Source organism: Dasypus novemcinctus, chromosome 14 (assembly GCF_030445035.2).
Source record: "Dasypus novemcinctus isolate mDasNov1 chromosome 14, mDasNov1.1.hap2, whole genome shotgun sequence".
Lineage (NCBI taxonomy): Eukaryota > Metazoa > Chordata > Mammalia > Cingulata > Dasypodidae > Dasypus > Dasypus novemcinctus.
In genome coordinates this window covers 74,603,780-74,623,711 of record NC_080686.1, presented here as the reverse complement: position 1 = coordinate 74,623,711, position 19,932 = coordinate 74,603,780, and positions in this window count along the sequence as shown.

Here is a 19,932-nt window from a genome sequence, read left to right as displayed (position 1 = left end):
TCAGTCACCAGCTTTGGGCTCCCCAGGGAAGGAAACCACCTTACTCATCATAGATGGAGAAACAGTCTTTCCTTGAAGGGCTGAGATGGAAGGTCGTCCTAGTGTCCACCCACATATTTATATAATTAGTAGTTGAAAATTTGGGGAGAAAATTGGAGTGATTTTTGGTCTGGAAATTGGAGTCATGTTTATAGTACCATCCTCGTGTTACACACTTTTTACTCCCAAATGGTGTAATGATTTATTTCTCCCTCATAATCAGGTCTAGTAACACAGTTTAGTTCCAAGGTAGTAGTCATTATCAGTTGTGCCCTGCCTCCATATCTTTGCAGGCTTTCATCTAGCACCAGCATTTGCAAGCCCAGAATTTTGTCTAAATATTAAATAAAATAGTTACTTTAATTGCTTTTTAAAGTACTTTTTTTTAATCAGAAAATTTCATTGACTACTGTGCTTCTTGAGTGATTTAGTTTATCAAAACTGATTTTAGCTTCTTGAGTGGGAAAGAGTATTCCTTAGATTAGGAAATTTCATTTTAATTAACTGGTTTCTCAATTTGTGGCATTATTTTGGGTAGTTCCTTTACATCTTCTGGTCTAATCTACTATTTCTTTGTCTTGAGGAAATAATTTCCTCTGGTGTATAGAACAAGTTAATGCAAGTCCCACAAAATGCCACACTAAATTCGTGTTTATAGATTATTTATAAAGAAAAGCTGGCCCTCTCTGCCTTATTATTTAAGACATTCATTCTATTTCAACCATAATTTGATCAAAATAGCTTTTTTCTACCTTTGAAAAATGTTAAAATCAAATGAAACACAAGAAGAGAACAGTTAAATGATTTATATTTTTGTACTATCATTAATCATTAGAACATTTATGACAAGTAAATCTGTAACAACAGATTTTAAACCCCAGCATATATGATATATAAGGTAGCTTTGAAAAGCTTTTGAGAAAGGACATTATTTTGATCTTAAGAGTTATAATCTTCCCCAGATGATTGAAATTCAACTTTTGTCATTTGTCAAGCACATCAGGAAGTGACATGACAAAAATAGCTTCTAAATAGCAACTCACAAGTAAGATGCATTTTAAAGGCCTGTAAATTTAAGGTATGACATTTCATTGATGTTGACCCTCAGGAAAGAAAGTGCTTATTCTGTCCAAATTTAGTTTAAATCTTTTAGCCCATCATTCCTATAGTATTTTTATAAAATTTGTATTTTCAAATCAATTAAGTTGAGCCAATACCATCTAGGATTTGTGCATTTTTATGTTCAGATATTTACTATATCTGAAGCATAATAAAAATTAACCATAAGAATGGAATAGTATGTAAGGTAAATGGGTAAATGGGTAAATCCAAGGATTTCTGTATACAGAAAACATATGAAGAAGAGCTTTCTTTGTTCAATTCTTGAGTTCTAAACATGACTGTTATTATTTTAAATCAGGAAATATATTATGACACTTACTGGTACCTTAAATTAACCTTGCTTAAGAATTATATTTTACTTCCCTATTTAATTCCATTAATTTCTCATCAAAATCCATAAACTTTCAGTAACCTCAAAATCCTAAATAAAATTGTGATGGGTATCCACCAAACAGAACTTTGAATCCTTCTCTAGCAAGCAAAGGTCCTAAACTATTTTTTAACAAAGTGATTGAAAATTTTCTGCAAATACTATTTTGGATTAGAAAGAAGAGATTTTATATGGTCAGTTTTCCACATGGGTCAGTCATGAATTCTATGTAATTAGGGAAAATGACTAGTATATCAGTCAGGAGTCTCCACAGGAAGAGAATCCAAGGTATTTATGTGTGTGGGGGTAAAAATGATATATTCTATAACATATATTTATATATGTATATGTTTAGTCTATATGTGTATAGGCACAGACCTATGCATAAGTATATACAGGTATGTGCGTGTAATTTACTATAAGAAATTGCCTCATGTGATTGTAGGGGCTGGTAAATCCAAGTTTCTTAAGGTAAGAATGAGGCTGTATATTCCAGTAAGAGTCATACTGAAATCTTGAGTCAGAATTTTTTCGACTGGAAACTCAGGGGTGAGTGGAGGATTTAATTTTGAGAGAGAATTTCTTCGACATCCCTGAACCTTCAGTTCTCTGCATTTAAGATCTCCGACTGATGGCCCATCCACAGCATTGATGAGAAACTTTACTTCAAGTCAACTGAGTGTGGATTTTAATCCTATTTTCAAAATATCTCCACAGCAAGACCAAAGTCAGTGTTTAATCAAACAACTGGATACCCTAACCTAGCCAAGTTGATACACAAATTTAAGTATCACAAATGGTGATAGTTGTGATCAGTATTTGACAGAAAAAAATTATGTCATGATGACATTCACATTCCTAAATTGCAAGGAAAGGATAATTTATTGTAAGGTTATTATTTATTTCTATGTATGTGTTTTCCAAAGCAAATTACCTTATATAATTGAGAGATAATTACACATGAACATAATGTAATCAAGAATCTCAGAGAAACCCAGGAGGAGGAACAGGGCTTGATTTCCTGAATGAGACATAGATCAGGATCCAGGAGATGTGTCAGGATCCAAGAAACAAGGTATTCTCCTTCCTTATCAATAGTTACTCCTTTTTTGTTATGATAGGATGAATTTCTGTGAATCTCTCTCTGTCTCTACTGATCCTACCAAAGCAAACCAGCTTTGATTTTCACAAACACACACATACACACACACTCACGCAGAGTTTTATTGAAATAGAAACTATACATGTAGAAAGGTTCACATTTTACAAGCGTGCAGCTCTAGAAAACATTACAAAGTATCTAACAGCTGTAGAATTAGCAGCCAGAACACATATCAGATGATTTCTCTGCATATATTTTGGAATACTGTTTACTCAAAATATCTTTCCCCATCCCCCTACACTCTCTCCCAGGCTTCTGGATATTTTTGGTATTTAATGCTGACAATTTTGAAAATTTCTTTTTACTTCAGGGGTTTTTAACAAGGGGACTGTGAGCTTGAATTTAAATTTTAAAAAAACATTATTCATGTGGGGATGTGTTGGTGTGTGTGTGATATATTTATTAAATAATACATAGTGTAGTGTAGACTTAGTAAGGGATCCATGGTTTTCACCTGACTGGCAGATAGGTCCATGGAACAGAAGAGGTTAAGAGTCACTGTTTTATTAATAGTTTCTATTACTGGTACTACCTGACCATGTTTGTATATCATCAGTGAATTTCTGGTACTGAAAACTAGTTGGGCACAGACTTCTTTAGTCGTTGTAATTATATTTTCTTTTATTCATTTAAAATTCCTGTCATATGCTAGGGATCATTTTAGATACTGGAATTACTGTCACTTCAATCCCAACGCAGGCAGTGTAGTTTCAAATAATCCCCCTTTAAGTACTATGAAGAAATGCAAAGTTCCAAACATATTTAAAATGGAGGATTTATTCTCCTCTAGGGAGCCAAGAAAAGATTACAAGAGAAAAGTAACATTTAAGTAGAGACTTGGAGGATTAGTAAATTTTCAGTACCAAAATACTTTGAATGTTGTTTATATATTTATATGTCTGTGAGGAGTGGGGTGAGGGTAGGAGAGGGGTGCAATCACATCTTGTTCAAACTTTTAAAAAAACAAAATGCAGTTGACTGTGGTTCAAACATAAAATAAGCATGGAAGTGGTAAAATATGAGGGCTGCAAAGTAGAAACAGACATGTAATACAGATCTAAGTAAATTCCTTAGTATTTAGGACTATGATCTGGGAGCATTGAGAAAGTGATTGCACTGAAACAGTCATTTTTTACTTTTTCGTAACACTTACCAGAACGTCAAGCTTTATGACACTTGACAATAATTGCATATATGTGTGTATATGTGTATATATGTATATATATGATCATTTGGTGATTGCATGTTACCTTCTATAGACTGTGAATTTCATAGGAGTTAAGGACTTTTGCCATCTCATTCACTGCTGGATTACCAGTGTCAGTTACAGAGTTTGGGAAAGAGAAGACACTCAATGAATAATTCCTGGGAAAAAAATGAATGATAATAATTTGGAGAGTCTTCTAGTTTGGAGGAAAGCAAGAATGGATGTAAGGACCCTGTTAGGAATCTAGTGAAATAATTAGTGAAAAATTTTAGTTCCAGAAATGCTAGCTAGCCTGGCAGAAATCGAAGGACCTTTATAATTTTCTTTTCAGTTATCAAAATAAGTGGTGATATAAAGAAAAATTTTGGGGTCTGTAACACTCCTACAAATTTTCATAGTTAAAAAAGCCTAAGGAATTTAAAATAAATCCGAATGTTGTTGGGGGGGGGAGCGGGGGTGGGGTTGAATGGGACCTCACATATATATTTTTAATGTAATATCATTACAAAGTCAATTAAAAATAATAATAAAATAAATCCAAACTATATGCAATAATTAACAGGGCTTGCATTAGGAATTGCAAAATCCAGTGTCCCAGAAGAAAGAGTGATTTTGCGTAAAGATAATTTTGGTTTCTCTCTCCCTTCCTCCTTTCCTTCCTTCCTCCCTCCCTCCCTTCCACTTTTTTTTGTACGTGCTTGTGCATGGGTATGGGGGGTGGGGGGATGTTTTTTTTTCTGTCAGTCCAGTATTTTGGTTTTCATTTCATTTAAATGCCTAATTTAGGCAGAGCATGGGCTCCCAGTTTAAAAGAATAACCTCTATTCCCTTTTTTGTCCTCTAACTGGAAGCTCCACACACTTAGTTTCCTACCTAGTTCAGGTGCTAAATGAATAACCCCTACTATAAAAACCCCTACTATTGACAGCCTCTTCCAATTCATTTTATATCACTCTCTCTCTCCTTCCCTCTTATTTCACATCATCTACTCTTTTTAAAAAATATATTTATTTAATTATTTATTTTAAAGAAACTTTATATTTCATAAATTTTACATAAAAAATATTGGGGATTCCCATATCCCCCATTTCCTCCCCCTCCCGCACTTTAGCAACATCCTTCATTAGTTTGGTACATTTGTTAAAATTGATGAGAACATATTGAAGCACTGTCACTAACCATGGATTATAGTTTACATTGTTTATACTCTGTCCTGTGAAATTTCGTAAGCTATGGCAAAATATATAAAGGCCTGTATCCATCATTATGTCATGTAGGATAATCCCAATGTCCTGAAAATGCCCTCATATTTAATTACATTCCCCTCTCCCTTCCCTCAGAAGCTCTGGTGGCCACTGCCTCCACATCCAAGATAAAAGTTCTTCCATTGCTAGAATAATAATAAGTCTATAGCAGAATACTAATATTTCTAATTTAGTCCAACGTTCTTTCACCAATCTTGAGGATTTGGGAATGATGATGTCCACTCTTCCTGTAATTGAGAGGGGGCTTAGATCCCATGGGGCTGATGGATGGAATTCTCTTGTTTGTAGCTGTAGACGCTCTGTGTTCCTTGGGATGGGCATTGTCCAATATCTTCACCTTGTTAGTTTTCCTGTGGGATTCCAATGACCTGGAGAGTAGGTATTGCATCTCTGCTGAGATTCAGGGCCCAACTGGCATATAGACAGACCAGAGATTTAAGTCTCTTGGACATACACCTATCAAGTAGTATTAACTATAGGTTCAAATAGAAGAAGCAGAAGAACCATGTGTAGAAAAACCACAAATGAGTACAACTCTGTCACACTGGGTAAGACCCACTGTTAGGACACCAAACTCCTGAGCTGCCTGCCCTGCCTATAGTGTCTGGATATCTCTGGAGCCCTCAGAAGCCCTGCTGTCTGAGGCAATACTTACTGAGGCAGTCAATGAAATCCTGCTGAGATGTGCATAAGTATAATCTTTGGAATGACCTCCCAACTCTCTTTGAAATCTCTTAGCCATAAAACCTCATTTGTACTTACCATCTCCGCCTTATGGTAAAGCTCTTTTTCCAGGTGTATTTCTAGTTGGTGTTTGGTAATAATCCCTCGGTGGCAGGGAGGCTCATCCTTGTGAGTCAGGTCCCATGCTGGGGCGGGGGTGGGGGACTGGAAGTGTTGTGGAATTTAAGAGAAGTTCAATTAATTGAGTATAGAGAGGCCAGGACTCAGGAATGATTTTGAGAAGGAAAAAAATGGTTTATTGACGGCCGGCCGGACTCGGGAGCTTTCAGTTTGAATCCCGAGCCCGGAACAAGATTTTCAAACGTCTTTTATACAGAGAGGAAAGGCCAAATCGTCCCTTTGTTTCAGTTCTCAATAGGCTTCAATTAGCATATATCTCTTCCACATCTTAGGTAAGCTTTTAGCAAGGACTCCAGACATTTTAGATAAGCCTTGGTTTTTGCATTTCCCCTAAATACTTAAAGTTTATAGCCCTTGCTTTGTTAAACATTTCCTGGGACTGGAGCCTGCTGGTCCCTAAGAGCAGGACTGCAGCCTCTTACCATTTCACACCCACAAGTCAAACAACTTAAGTTATCTCTGAAGAGACAAAGAGCCTTCCACCCATAGCCCACATCATTCCCCCCCTTTGTCAAAGTTTACTTGCTAAGCTTTGGCATAATTATTGTTGTAGCTATGAGGTGGATGACTGTTTGTTGTCTTGACTGATTATTTATCAGTCTTTAGTACAGCATCAAGGACCGTTTTTAGAAGTTTAGAACTTTTCATTCTGGACAGCAGAATCTTGGGCAGGGGCCTCCCGCAGTTATTCTGCTGCCACTGGCACTCACGTGGATTTCCAGTCAGGTTCCAGATCCATCTATTACTTTTATTTTACTCTTAAAGAGTTTACACCTTTAATTTAAAAGGGGTGCTGAAGGGAGACGATCTCTTTTCTGTAACTGCTTCCTGCTGGCCATGGGCTGTAGTCATTGCCTAATAAGGTGTAAAAACTCTTTAATTTATTCTAACTGGAGGAAGATGGATCTGGCATTCTGTACGAAGTTGGATGAAGTTTTCATATGGTTAATAAGATGTTCACTCTGAAAGAAACAAACTTAATTAAAATTTTGGAATACCTGTTTTTAAAAGAGGACACATTGGATTACAGAGGTAGACAAGGTTAGGTACCTATAAAGATGGCATTCCTTAAAAGCTGGTGGGAACAGCATATATATTCTTTTTTAAGTTATCCATCTTTAGAGAGAAATTGCAACAGACACTTAGCTTTGTCTGAAGACACATTCCAAGCTGTTCAATGATTGACACTCATTCGCTCTGTCAGATGCTCCTGGTGAACTGGCACTCCTTGGGCAACTGGCTTCACTCAGGATTAGAACACTAATTTGGAAATACTCTTAGTTTTCACCTGTGGGAGTGATCAGAACTACAGAATAAAGATTTTTACACCTTGGTTTTCATTGTACAATTTCTAGCAATTTTGACTTGTTCAATAGGTGACTCACCATCAGCAAGCAAGCCTCACTTTTGCTAACTTGAGACTGGCTGAGACTGCCACCTTATTCTATAGACATGTTATTAACTGTTTAGAAAATGATTTTACCAGGAATTTAACATGTCTAATATACTTCTGCACTTGATCCAAAATAGAAAAGATAACATTACAATTATTAGGCATATATTTAGTACAGGATAAAAGTACAGCACTTAATATTAACTAATGTATTACTTAATGCATAAGGATTCAGAGTTGCCATTATTAGTTTTGAGTTTCAGGTTTGTAATACTTTACATGTTATCTCTCCATGAAAGCAGGCCATAATGCCAATTGTGTTTAAGTTTTACTTACAGTCTCCTGGTATCATGGCTCCACTTAGCATGTTCTTCAACGCAGTGAGCAAGTTGCAGCATCCTTCCAGTATTCCAGAGATTTTCCAGTATTCTACTAGCCTGGTGCATAGTGCTCTCTGGCACCATGGAACAGTGCCAGTCTGGAGGCGATATCCATTGTACACTTGTACCGAGTCATTATTGGCTGCAGGAGCTTGAAACTGCAATATAGTTTCCATCGACTTCAGGAGCAGAACCAGAGACTGATATAGCACATATTTTTAATTGAGGGGTCAGTGACCAGCCTAGCCAATAACTCACATGGAGAGGCCACCTGTAATGTATACAAGGCCTGGTTCGAATGCACAAGAGTTTGACAATGTTAAAGTTTATTCCTTGTTTTATATATATTTTAAACAACTTAACGCAATACATATATCAAATGACTATTTACTTACACAATTTTACTATGAAGATAACAGTAGGTGCTTTACTTTAGTAATAGAGGAAAAATATTATTTTTCATTGTTAGAATGAAAACAATTTTTCCAATAGAATCAAGACAACTTTTTATTACCATTTACTTAAATGTGTATTTTGCAGTGGCCTTCAGACAGGTTTATTATTATGAAGTTATTTCTGCTACCAATACCAATCTAAGTTTCTTTAGTTAACAATAACTTCTACAACTAGAACTATTTAAACATTTTCAGTTTGGAAGATGTTTTACAAACTCTTTATAATTGACTATAACCACATTGACTAGCCACCTCATGTTTAAATAAACTTACTAAATTACAATTACCAATGAAAGAAATTTACTCTTTATTTAAGAGAGCATATCTACAATCTTTTTCCTTCAGCCTAATTTCACTCACTAAAGATTTCGTACATAATGTTAATTTGATATTATCCTGATGTATGAAGACATACATTGAGCTTTTTTTTTTAAAAATGGGCAGACACAAAGAGTTAGACACAAACACAACTCATTGATATTACTTGTAATTTGCATTATTTTATATACTGTTTAACTTAATTAATTAGGGGTCCAGAAATACATATTACTTATATAACTGCATATTTAACCTCAACAATTTGAGCAAATAGGCAGACATGAATAGTTTGACACAACAACATGACTTTAGTTACTTTAAACTTTTCAAAGACTTTTGAAACTCTTCTTAATTTGCACTATGACCATGCAGTTTACCACAAGAACTTTCTTTCTTACTTAATGGATTGTAATAACCAAAATGTTCTCAATGCCTTAGCACCATTTTGTTTTAGAACTTTATATTTTACTTTGAAATTAGCAGAATTTTGGATAAGCCACAAGATTAACTTTATATATATTTACTGAGGCTATTTGAAGCCTCAGGGAGACAGACTGCTTTCTCTCATGAATTGCCACTCTGAGGAACACTGACCGTCAAGGCAGGAGACTTCTCCCCCTCCACCCCCCTTTTTGATTTTGGAGATAATAAAACTCCAGTGGCCATTTAACCTTATTCTATCAGGCAGCAATTTATTTAGTTTACACTTGAATTCATGAGAGAAAGGGTTACTAATACCAGAAGAGGAGACAGTGATGTCCCAGCTCTTCTCAATTATGAAATAACCATAGGCAAAGGCAAAGGGTGAGGTTAGGCTTGAAGTAACCATAAACAAAGGAAAGGTTAGTGTAGAATTTACACTTAAATAATAGTTTCAGGCTAAATTCACCCAGCTATAATCTCAGTTATTGTCTTTCCACTGTTTTACAATATAAATGTATTTATAAATGATTTTAACTCTTAGTTACAGTTTTTATTAATTTTTTTAAAACCTATTAATTTTATAACACCTTTAAATACCTTTCATTCAACTTATAACATATTAAATGAACTTAACCATTACTTTAATTTTTCCTTTAAAGTGAAAGAATAAATCTCTTGCAGTTAGTTTGAAATAAAAGGCTACTTTTCAGGATTTGATTTCTAGAACATAAAATGTTCTTTTAAAAGAGGTAAGACTCTTCTTCAAACATTGAGGATATGATGAGGTTAAAGCACAAGAAGCTATTGATAAATGATTTTCTTTATATATTGATCTTACTCAATTTAATCATAAAAATTTCCCTTCCACAAACCTTCTACACTTTCAGTATTCATTCAGGTTCTGTCCCACACTCTACTCTTTCCAATAATCAATCATTTTATCTTAGGACAAAATCATCTTCTGTTTCCTTAACAATAAAAACACATTCCATATATCCCACATACTGAGTTACCAGGCAAACTTCTTACAACATATAATTGCCATTAATACTAAACAAGTTTGTTAAAATAATGAACTTTTCTTCACTTTAAATACTTAGTAGCATGTAATACCAGAAACAGTTTTTTTGGAAGTAAGTTGGCAGGGGAGATTGGCTGCCGAATAAGTTTGTTATAAAATTGCCTTTTATTATTATTATTATCAATTCAGTTTTGTTAAATAATGACTTTCTGCAATTAGCCACTTAAATACCTTAAACAATGCTTTGTAAAACTTTTATATTTATACCCTTAACACAAATTTTACCTTCACAGAATATTCTCTTACTTAAGGTTACTACAATACCTTCTAAGAACCTGAGCAGAATGCAAACGTATTTTGGCTTTGACACCCTAAGGAGGGAACTTTACTGCATTTATTCTGATTCTGCTTTTCACCTCCTTCACTCCCCCCCCCTTCCAGGCAGTCAGGTGCACAACAAACAGGAATGCGGCTTATGAATAGAAGGGTGGACTCACTGGAAAGGGGCAAGCCGCTCCCCCCTTTCCAGCTTTCAGCCAAAATGGGCAGACAGAACCTACTCAAATTTGGCAACTCTCCCAGGGACCCAGCCACCCTGACTGGGACATCCCCAACAAACTTGGGTGCGTGGCGCGGACACAGATGGCCTCCAAGCCCCGGCAAAGGGCCAGACCAGAGACAAGACAGCAGAGCATGCACAAACATCTAGAGTCCGCAAACATCCAGACTCCTCAGCTTTTGCCCCAGAATCATTTCACCCCCTTGCCAATGGCAAGGGAGGGCTCCAGCTCAGCTGTAATTCCACTCTACATAAGGACACAACTCCAACACTAGCCTTGAGCTGACACAGACAGAAGCACAAAGGTCACTAATCTGACTCACAAGTTTATATATTTATTTTCACCATGGCTGCCCCCACAGCCATCACAAACCTCAGAACACTTAACATTTGGTATAAAGCAAATTCATTCACAAATTAGCACCATAACAAAAGATTTCAGCTAGACTTTTCCACTGTTTAAACTTTACACCCAGACCAAGCTCCACCAGAAAAGCCGATCCATTTTCCTGTAACCAAGTTTTGTTTTCCTTAATCTAGACCAATTTCCAGGACATTAGGACTCGAACCTATAAATACCCTTCCTATTAAAATCGAGACTCCACTCCTTTAGTGGATATAAGACCAGTACCAGATTCTAACATGCAGTTAGACAAACCCAAAACACCAGGGCTTTTCCCCGGTTTTCCTCCTTTTCCCAAGCCTAGAGAGAACGGCTTCCCCCCAGCCTTCTGGGGCTACTAGGGTTCTCTCGGGAGGTGATCAGCCTCCCCTTCCTAGCAATTAAAGCTAGGGCCTTCCAGACTCTGCTCACCCGGGGAGTCTTACCTTCTTCCCTGTTCGGAGCTCTTTTTCGTTCCCAGAATCTTTCTCTTCAGACCTTCCATTGCCCCTCGATTTTGTCGGGAAGATTCTGGTGGAGCCCACATCTTTTCTGGATTAAATTTAATCCAGGGGCGCCCAGATTTGGGGTTCACCCGAGTCCTCCCGGCTTCCTCGGGGATTTGGAAGGGGCAGCAAAATGCTACCGTCTCTGGCCTTCATTTATTGTCCCTTCGTGGTCGCCATTAATGTTGTGGAATTTAAGAGAAGTTCAATTAATTGAGTATAGAGAGGCCAGGACTCAGGAATGATTTTGAGAAGGAAAAAAATGGTTTATTGACGGCCGGCCGGACTCGGGAGCTTTCAGTTTGAATCCCGAGCCCGGAACAAGATTTTCAAACGTCTTTTATACAGAGAGGAAAGGCCAAATCGTCCCTTTGTTTCAGTTCTCAATAGGCTTCAATTAGCATATATCTCTTCCACATCTTAGGTAAGCTTTTAGCAAGGACTCCAGACATTTTAGATAAGCCTTGGTTTTTGCATTTCCCCTAAATACTTAAAGTTTATAGCCCTTGCTTTGTTAAACATTTCCTGGGACTGGAGCCTGCTGGTCCCTAAGAGCAGGACTGCAGCCTCTTACCATTTCACACCCACAAGTCAAACAACTTAAGTTATCTCTGAAGAGACAAAGAGCCTTCCACCCATAGCCCACATCAGAAGTAGTGCATTTATATTCTGAGTTTGGCTTAGAGAGAGGCCATGTTGAGCAACAAAGAGGCCCTCAGAGGTAACTCTTAGGCAACATATAATAGGCTAAGTTTCAATTTCAAAAGAAAAGGCTCATAAATACAATCATCAATGTTAAGGGCCCAGAACAATGGCCCATCCTCCTTCAATAGGCACTACCCCTGTACTCAGGGGATTATTGCTGTTCCATTACAGAATGTACCAGAACTCCCCAGAATGGGAATTCAATATTTTTTAGGTTATTATCTGCATCTCCACCAACCATGACAATGCCCCATAAAAACCTGAAGACATTATATGCCTTAGAGCCATGCCAGGTGAACTCTCCCATGCATCCCCCATCACCCACCCCGCATCAATGTTTCTCCCCTGACACAGCTGTGACCCTTCTGTGATTCAAAACCTCTCCAAAGATGAAGCCAAGAAAATATTCAAATAAAATAAGAAAATGAAATAATACTTGTTTTAAAAATAACATATAAAATACAAAGATTTTTTAAAAATAAAAAAAATTTAAACAATAAAATAACTTTTTTAGATAATATGTCTTTCATACCTGTAAGATCTGTTGTTTTGTATGTACAGTAAGATTTTCTTCCATATAGTCTCCCAGTGTCTTTTTTTTCTTTTTAATTTTATCTTCAAAGAGTTTTAGGTTACCTTCCTGGGGAGTAGTGCTTTGTTCTCAAATAAAGCGGCAAGAGTCTCCTGAGAACATAGGCAGTGCCTATTAAAAGAAAACAGATGAATATGTTAAGCCTTTAGTATTATTGCAAGTAACTATGAATCTTATTCTTCAAAAAGTGAAACTTAGTGGTTACCATAGGTCCTGAAGGGAGGGGGAGGGAAGAATAGAATAGCTGGAACATAGGGCATTTTTAGGGCATTAAAATTGTTCCGCATGATCTCACAATAATGGATACAGGCCATTTTAAGTTTAGTCAAAATTTATAAAAGTGTATAGTCCAAAATGTAAATCATAATGTAAACCATTGACGATGGTCAGTAATCAATATTTGTCCATCAATTGTAACAAATGTACCATCCATATGTAAAATGTTATTAATAGAGGAGAGGGAAAGGGGGGAGGGCATTGGATATATAGAAATCCCCTGTATTCATCTACTCTTGAGTCCTTTCTGTTCCTTGACCTCTTCAAACCGTTCCCAACCCCTGCAGTCATGTTTCTACCTTTGCATGCAACAAATTTTCTGAGCTCTTCTATTTCTTCTTCTGAGCATATGTAGCTCTCTGCCACATCTAGTCTGATTATATCATTCTGTTTATTTCTCATAAAGAAGTTTGAACAATATATGACATCAGATTTAAATAATTTGTTTACTTGTATATTATAATTTTTATCCTATTAGAATGTGTGCTCTTTACAGTCAGGGACTTTGACCTATTCACAATATCTGGCACATAATGGGTACTCAATAAATAATTGCTTAATAATTGAATAAGTAATATAAAAGTGACTTAGATTTGAATTATAGCAGAGATGAAAAAGACACAGGATACAAGACACATATAAAAGATAAAATAGAGAAGCGGACTTGGCCCAATGGATAGGGCATCTGCCTACCCCATGGGAGGTCCGCAGTTCAAACCCCAGGCCTCCCTGACCTGGGTGGAGCTGGCCCATGCGCAGTGCTGATGCACGCAAGGAGTGCCATGCCAAGCAGGGGTGTCCCCTCGTAGGGGAGCCCCACGCGCAAGAAGTGCGCCCCGTAAGGAGAGCCACCCAGCACGAAAGTGTAGCCTGCCTAAGAATGGTGCCACCCACACGGAGAGCTGACACAAGATGACACAGCAAAAAGAAACACAGATTCCCGTGTCACTCACAACAACAGAAGTGGACAAAGAAGACGATACAGCAAATAGACACAGAGAACAGACAACCAAGGCGGGGGGGCGGGGGGGAAGAGGAGAGAAATAAATATTTAAATAAATCTTAAAAAAAAAAAGATAAACTGTGTTAGATATGGCTAATGGCTAATAAAAGAGGAAGACTCTTAACACTAATTTTTGTGCCAATATACCTCAAATCACACTTGCCAGATTATAGAATAAGTGTTTATTAATGTATCAAGGGATCCAAGAACTGAAAGATCACAAGGAAAAGAAGCCTAGATATCCACCCTAAAGGGCAGGGTTGATTCCAGTAGGGGCTGGAAGTGGGACAATCGCCAAGATTTTTCTGTCCAGTGCTAAAATACACCTGTATCAATGAGGAGTTGTGACTCATATGTTAAACATTACGAAATATGTTAAGCCATGGAGCAATCATTGTAGATTAATAAACTTCCCCACTGTTAATGGGTTAATTAAACTGTTAGCCTAGGGCTGTCACTAATGTGATCATGATCACCATGCATTATGCTTTGCTTAAGAACAATTAATTAAGATAGAAATTGTCCTAATATGAATTTAGCTCCACTATGTGGACCAAACTGTAAGAAGCTCGGTGCAATATAAAATTGATCATTTAGAGCCCTTACCTTGCGCATCTTTAGTGAGGTAATTGATATAAAAGAGACCAGAAACCTTAGCATATGCATCTATATAGGCATCCATCTGCATTTCAAAAAATGAATGCTGTGTAAGTACAGAAAGAAATATGACATCCAGCTGTAAAAATATTAATTTGTTTGATTTTTCAGAAGTTACCATTTAAATGAACTAATACATGTTAAGCGTTTTGAATAGTGCAAGGGCACAAACACTCCTTGAGAGTAAGCTCTATAGTTATTATTGTCAGCAAGTGACTATTCTAAGGAATTTGCATAGATTAGCCACATTTCACTTCCTTAGGAAGAATCTGTGAGATAATGTCCATTTTTATCATTATTTTCAGAGATGAATAATCTGTGCCATATATAGTTAAAAAGTAACTGAAGCAGAACTTGACAGCAGTGGGTGTGGCAGTTTGATATTTTTTATGAATTCCAGTAATAGATATTGGATTTTGTTTGTAAACTAGTCTGTCCCTCCAGGCTTATTGGATTATATTGGATTCAGAGGCTCACTTTTACTTGATTATGTAATGATTAAGGCTTTAATTGGGCCATGTCAGTAGGACTTTGCATCCCCACCGGCTTGGTGGGCAGGGACTCGTAGAGAGAAGACATGGCAGAGAACAGAATTTGGAGTTTTAATGATGGAGCCCAGGAAGTAAACACAGAGAAGCAGAAAGAAGGCTTGATTAGACCTAGCTGAGGATGTGGAGAGTGAGGCAAGCTGATTGCATGATAGTCCAGCTGGCCTTGTGGAGAAAGCAGAGCAGCTGAACCCAGAGAGAAACAAGCCCTGGGAAGAGAGGAACCCAGGAAGCCTGAACCCTGGCAGACATCAGCAGCAGTCTTGTTTCAACATGTGGCAAAAGACTGAATGTCCCATGATGATTAAATAGATTGTTGATGTGGGAGGAGAGGGGTGAGGGGGGTGGGGGTATATGGGGACCTCTTATATTTTTTTAACGTAACATTAAAAAAAATAAAGAGAGAATAAAAAAAGACTGGTAAGAGAAGTAACTTACTCTTTATGGCCTGGTAACTAAGCTTCCTCAAATAAATACCCTTTATAAAAACCAACCAATTTCTGGTATTTTGCATCAGCAATCCTTTTGCTGACTGATACAGTCAGCTTTGACTTAAGGGACTACACTCAATTTTTTTTTTTTTAAGCAGGGTTAGAGCCTGTTCTGGGAATCTATACTAAACTGCCTTGACAACCTCCTGTCTGAGCTCAGGAGTTGCTTGCATAATATCAAATCCAGTACCATAACCAAGTGATGCGGTCTCTGCAGGTGAATAATCTGCATATGGAATGGCTGCAAGATAGGATAGCCTGGTGCTTCTACCTCTGAAGCTAGGTTCCTTTCCAGGGCACACGGACAGCCTTTACCTTTAAACATTTCTGTCAGGATGGTACATGACAGATTAGCCCATTCTTAAACTGAATTTATAGATAGGTGTTACTTAAATTAAGAGAGGGCAAGGGAGTTTAGAATTCCAAGAAGACAGACTGATATAAGACCAAGCAATATAAACTTTTTATGGCCTCTTTAAGTGAAAATGAGTAGCTTATCCTGCCCATAATTTACAGTTTATTTTGAACAAAAGTAGAAAATAAGGCTAGAAATGTAAAATTAAGGCCAACTCATGGAAGCCTTGGAATCAAACCAAGAAATTATAATGAATGTTTTACAGATTATGTATATAGAATTCTTTAAGCATGGTTTTTCCATTCAGCCTTCATTTTTGTTATTATTTCCATTTTTAAAGGATATGATATATCTCTAATATTTGGAAAATTTTATAATCTATGTTTTATCAGAAACTGTGAAGTATCTGCCAGCCCACCTTACTTGAAAGCTAACAGATAAGCCTTCCACAGTTTACTATACATATACTAATGGGAGAGTAGAAGACCCAGTCAGATTACTTTACCTTGTATTGGTTCCCACACTCCAATGGCCTGGGACATCATGAAGAAGGCCACATGTTTACCTGCAGGAACAATGGGTTGCAACACAAGTCAGGAGAATCTGAGTTGTTATGGGGCTGCTGAAACATTTCTTAACCATGCCCTTCAGAAATAGATCAGTCATTACCCTGAGCTGTAACCAAATAATCTCCAGAGTAGTGGTGGAAGTCTTCTGTACGGTAAAGACCCTAGAATGTCATCAATTGTGTCTGAGGTGTCTGAGAGGAGAAGTAGAAAGATTTATCTTTAGATTTCTGGAATTTCTCCAGAAGAGATTTGCTATCTTTAAATTTCAAGGCATTTTTACTCTTCAAAACAGAAGGCTGAAGTTATGTAGGAACAGAAGTAATCCATTGAGAATTTCCTCCCCACATCTTGGGTTAGCTCTCCTTTCAATATAAGATTTAGGGTTACTAAATAAAGTTGTTTAACAGGATTAGATAGGAAGATGATGGGAATAAATTATATTAAATAAATTAAAGCATACAGGAGTAGGCAGTACATTAGAAAAGCCTACAGTTGGAATTAGTTAACAAAATATTTCATGATTTACATATTTTAAACTGTATACAATATGTCATGTTTTCAAAATCATATAAGCAGTATTATTTTTAATAGAATCAAAAGTTCTCAAATCAGTATATAACCTTCATTGGGAAAATAGATTCTAGAGCATGGTTTGTTCACTTTAGTGGTTGTTACATAGCACTTAAAACTCCATTATAATTCAAAAATCTGAACTAATAGTTTTTGTTTGGCATTAATCATATACCAGAAATATACTGAAGTCTTGAAATCACCTTATATCTCAGAATGTAGAGTAGATTATATATTAATTTGTTAATAGTTTGGTAGTTTATATTAATATTTGTATTGATTGTTCTGATTTTAAATTTTTACTAATCAAAGTTCACTCTCTCTATAAATAGTTGATGTAGTATTAGCTGTATATTGAACATAAAGGATTCAACTAATATTACAAAATGCAGTTGAATTCAAAATAAAAGAAGGTAGATATTGGAGTCAGGTTGTTGTAGAATTTGAGAGAAGTTCAATTATTTGAGTATAGAGAGGCCAGGACTCAGGAATGATTTTGAGAAGGAAAAATGGTTTATTTGATGGCCGGCTGGACTTGGGAGCTTTCTGTTTGAATCCCGAGCCCTGAACAAGATTTTCAAATGTCTTTTATACAGAGAGGAAAGGCCAAATGGTCCCTTTGTTTCAGTTCTCAATAGACTTCAATTAGCATATATATCTTCCACATCTTAGGTAAGCTTTTAGCATGGACTCCAGATATTCTAGATAAGCTTTTAGCATATTTGGTTTTTGCATTTCCCCTAAATACTTAAAGTTTATAGCCCTTGCATTGTTAAATTGTTTCCTGGGACTGGAGCTGTTGCCATTGTCCCTAAGGGCAGGACTGCAGCCTCTTACGGTTCCACACCCACAAGTCAAACAGCTTAGGTTATCTCTGAAGAGACAAAGAGCCTTCTACCCATAGCCCACATCAAGGTGAAATTGAATATGAGTTTGTAATTTATTTCCCTATATTTGAGCTATTTTAGGATAAACTCTTCTCTTGTTAATATTTTTCATTTCCTTGAAAATTGCTGCACTAAATATACATATGTGTTTGATTATTAAATCTAATTACAAATAATTTTTTAATTGACAAGTTTAACTTGTCACCTAAATAGCACCAAGCACAATACTTGTAATTAGAAAAGGTAGGTGAAAATATATTTCTGATTACATATGCATTTGACCATAAATATACACCACATACACGTTTTAACAGTGTATTCTTCATACAAACACTAATTACAGTTAACAGCTAAATGAATGCAAGAATAATGTGTTTCAAGTGGATAATTTAAACCAACTAGATCAACAATTCACTAAGAAAAGCAGTTATGTGTGAAATTCTAATGCAGAAATAGGCCATTCTCTTGACTGCAAATGGCTACATTTGGAAAAAAAATGTGTGTGCTTGTGATGGTGTGGGAACTTAATAATTGCCTTTTGTTGACTTTTTCTTGGAGAATCAGATGGAAACGAAACATACTAAGAGTCAATTTACAAGTTTAGTGCAGAAATGTAAAGGATTTTCTGGAGAAACTATTTAAATGCATTTAAAAACAAATACTAAAATGTCAATTTTCTATGAAGAAAATTTTTAAATAAATAATTATTCTGAATTGTATAGACAATGACTATAATTAAAAGGGTGTTCACTCTCCTTTGGATTTTTGTTTTATTTAAATAAACATTTTTATATTTCCAAATATGTGCAAGACTCTGCTAGTTAGTGAAGGGCTCACAAAGGTGAATAAGATATTTAAGCAACTGATATTATGCACACAGGATTGAAATTTTTTACTTAGTAAGAGACAGATGTGCTCCTGTACAAAAGAAACAAATGTGTCCTTCTTATACAAATACAGCCAAAGTAACCAAAAGAGCTATTCACATTCTAAACAAAAGTACAGCCACTAGAAAAATACACACTTTAATCAAATTACCATATTCACTGTCTATATAATGCCGAACAAATTTTGCTTACAATACATTTAAAATAAAATAAACCGAATGAACATTCTTTTTTATCTTTTCTAGTGCTTTGTGAGCACAAATTCTTGTTACTATCCTTTACTATTTTGTAGGAAATTCTGGAAAGATAGCAATATGTTATATTTGGCCCCAAAGTATGTAGTTCTAAGATGCAGTAGTAAAGTAATATAAAATGAAAATCAAGCCATGTGGAAGAAGAAAAATTCCAAAAGTGAACTGAATATATCTGTACAAAACAATTATTTTCTATTATTTTTTCAACTGAATTTTTCAATATCAAATTTTAACTGTCTATAGAAATAAACAAAAATATATTTTTTTCAAATTAATCTACAGCCACCCTTATATAAAATAATGAACTCATAGGTGCTTGAGAGTGTTTTGTTTTCTGATATCATCCCTTCTTCTAGTCATTGAATTCTGTTCATTGACCTGTTTTTTCTTGCTCCTCTTTTTCCCCTTAATTCCTCTTCATAGACATTGTTTCCTCTACAGAGTAGACCTAAATAATCATAATCATAATTGTAATTAATGAAGGCAGTTGTCAAAATTAATTATATATACATTTTTAAGTTGTATCATGTCTAGACATGACAGTAAAGTCAACAACACTTTACTTCAATGTCCTCTTCTTTCCATTTTTCCTCTTCTCCCTTGATCAAGAATCTTGAATGTTGATGAACTTTGTGCCTCCTTCATGGCAGAGAAGAAAGAACATAAATACTG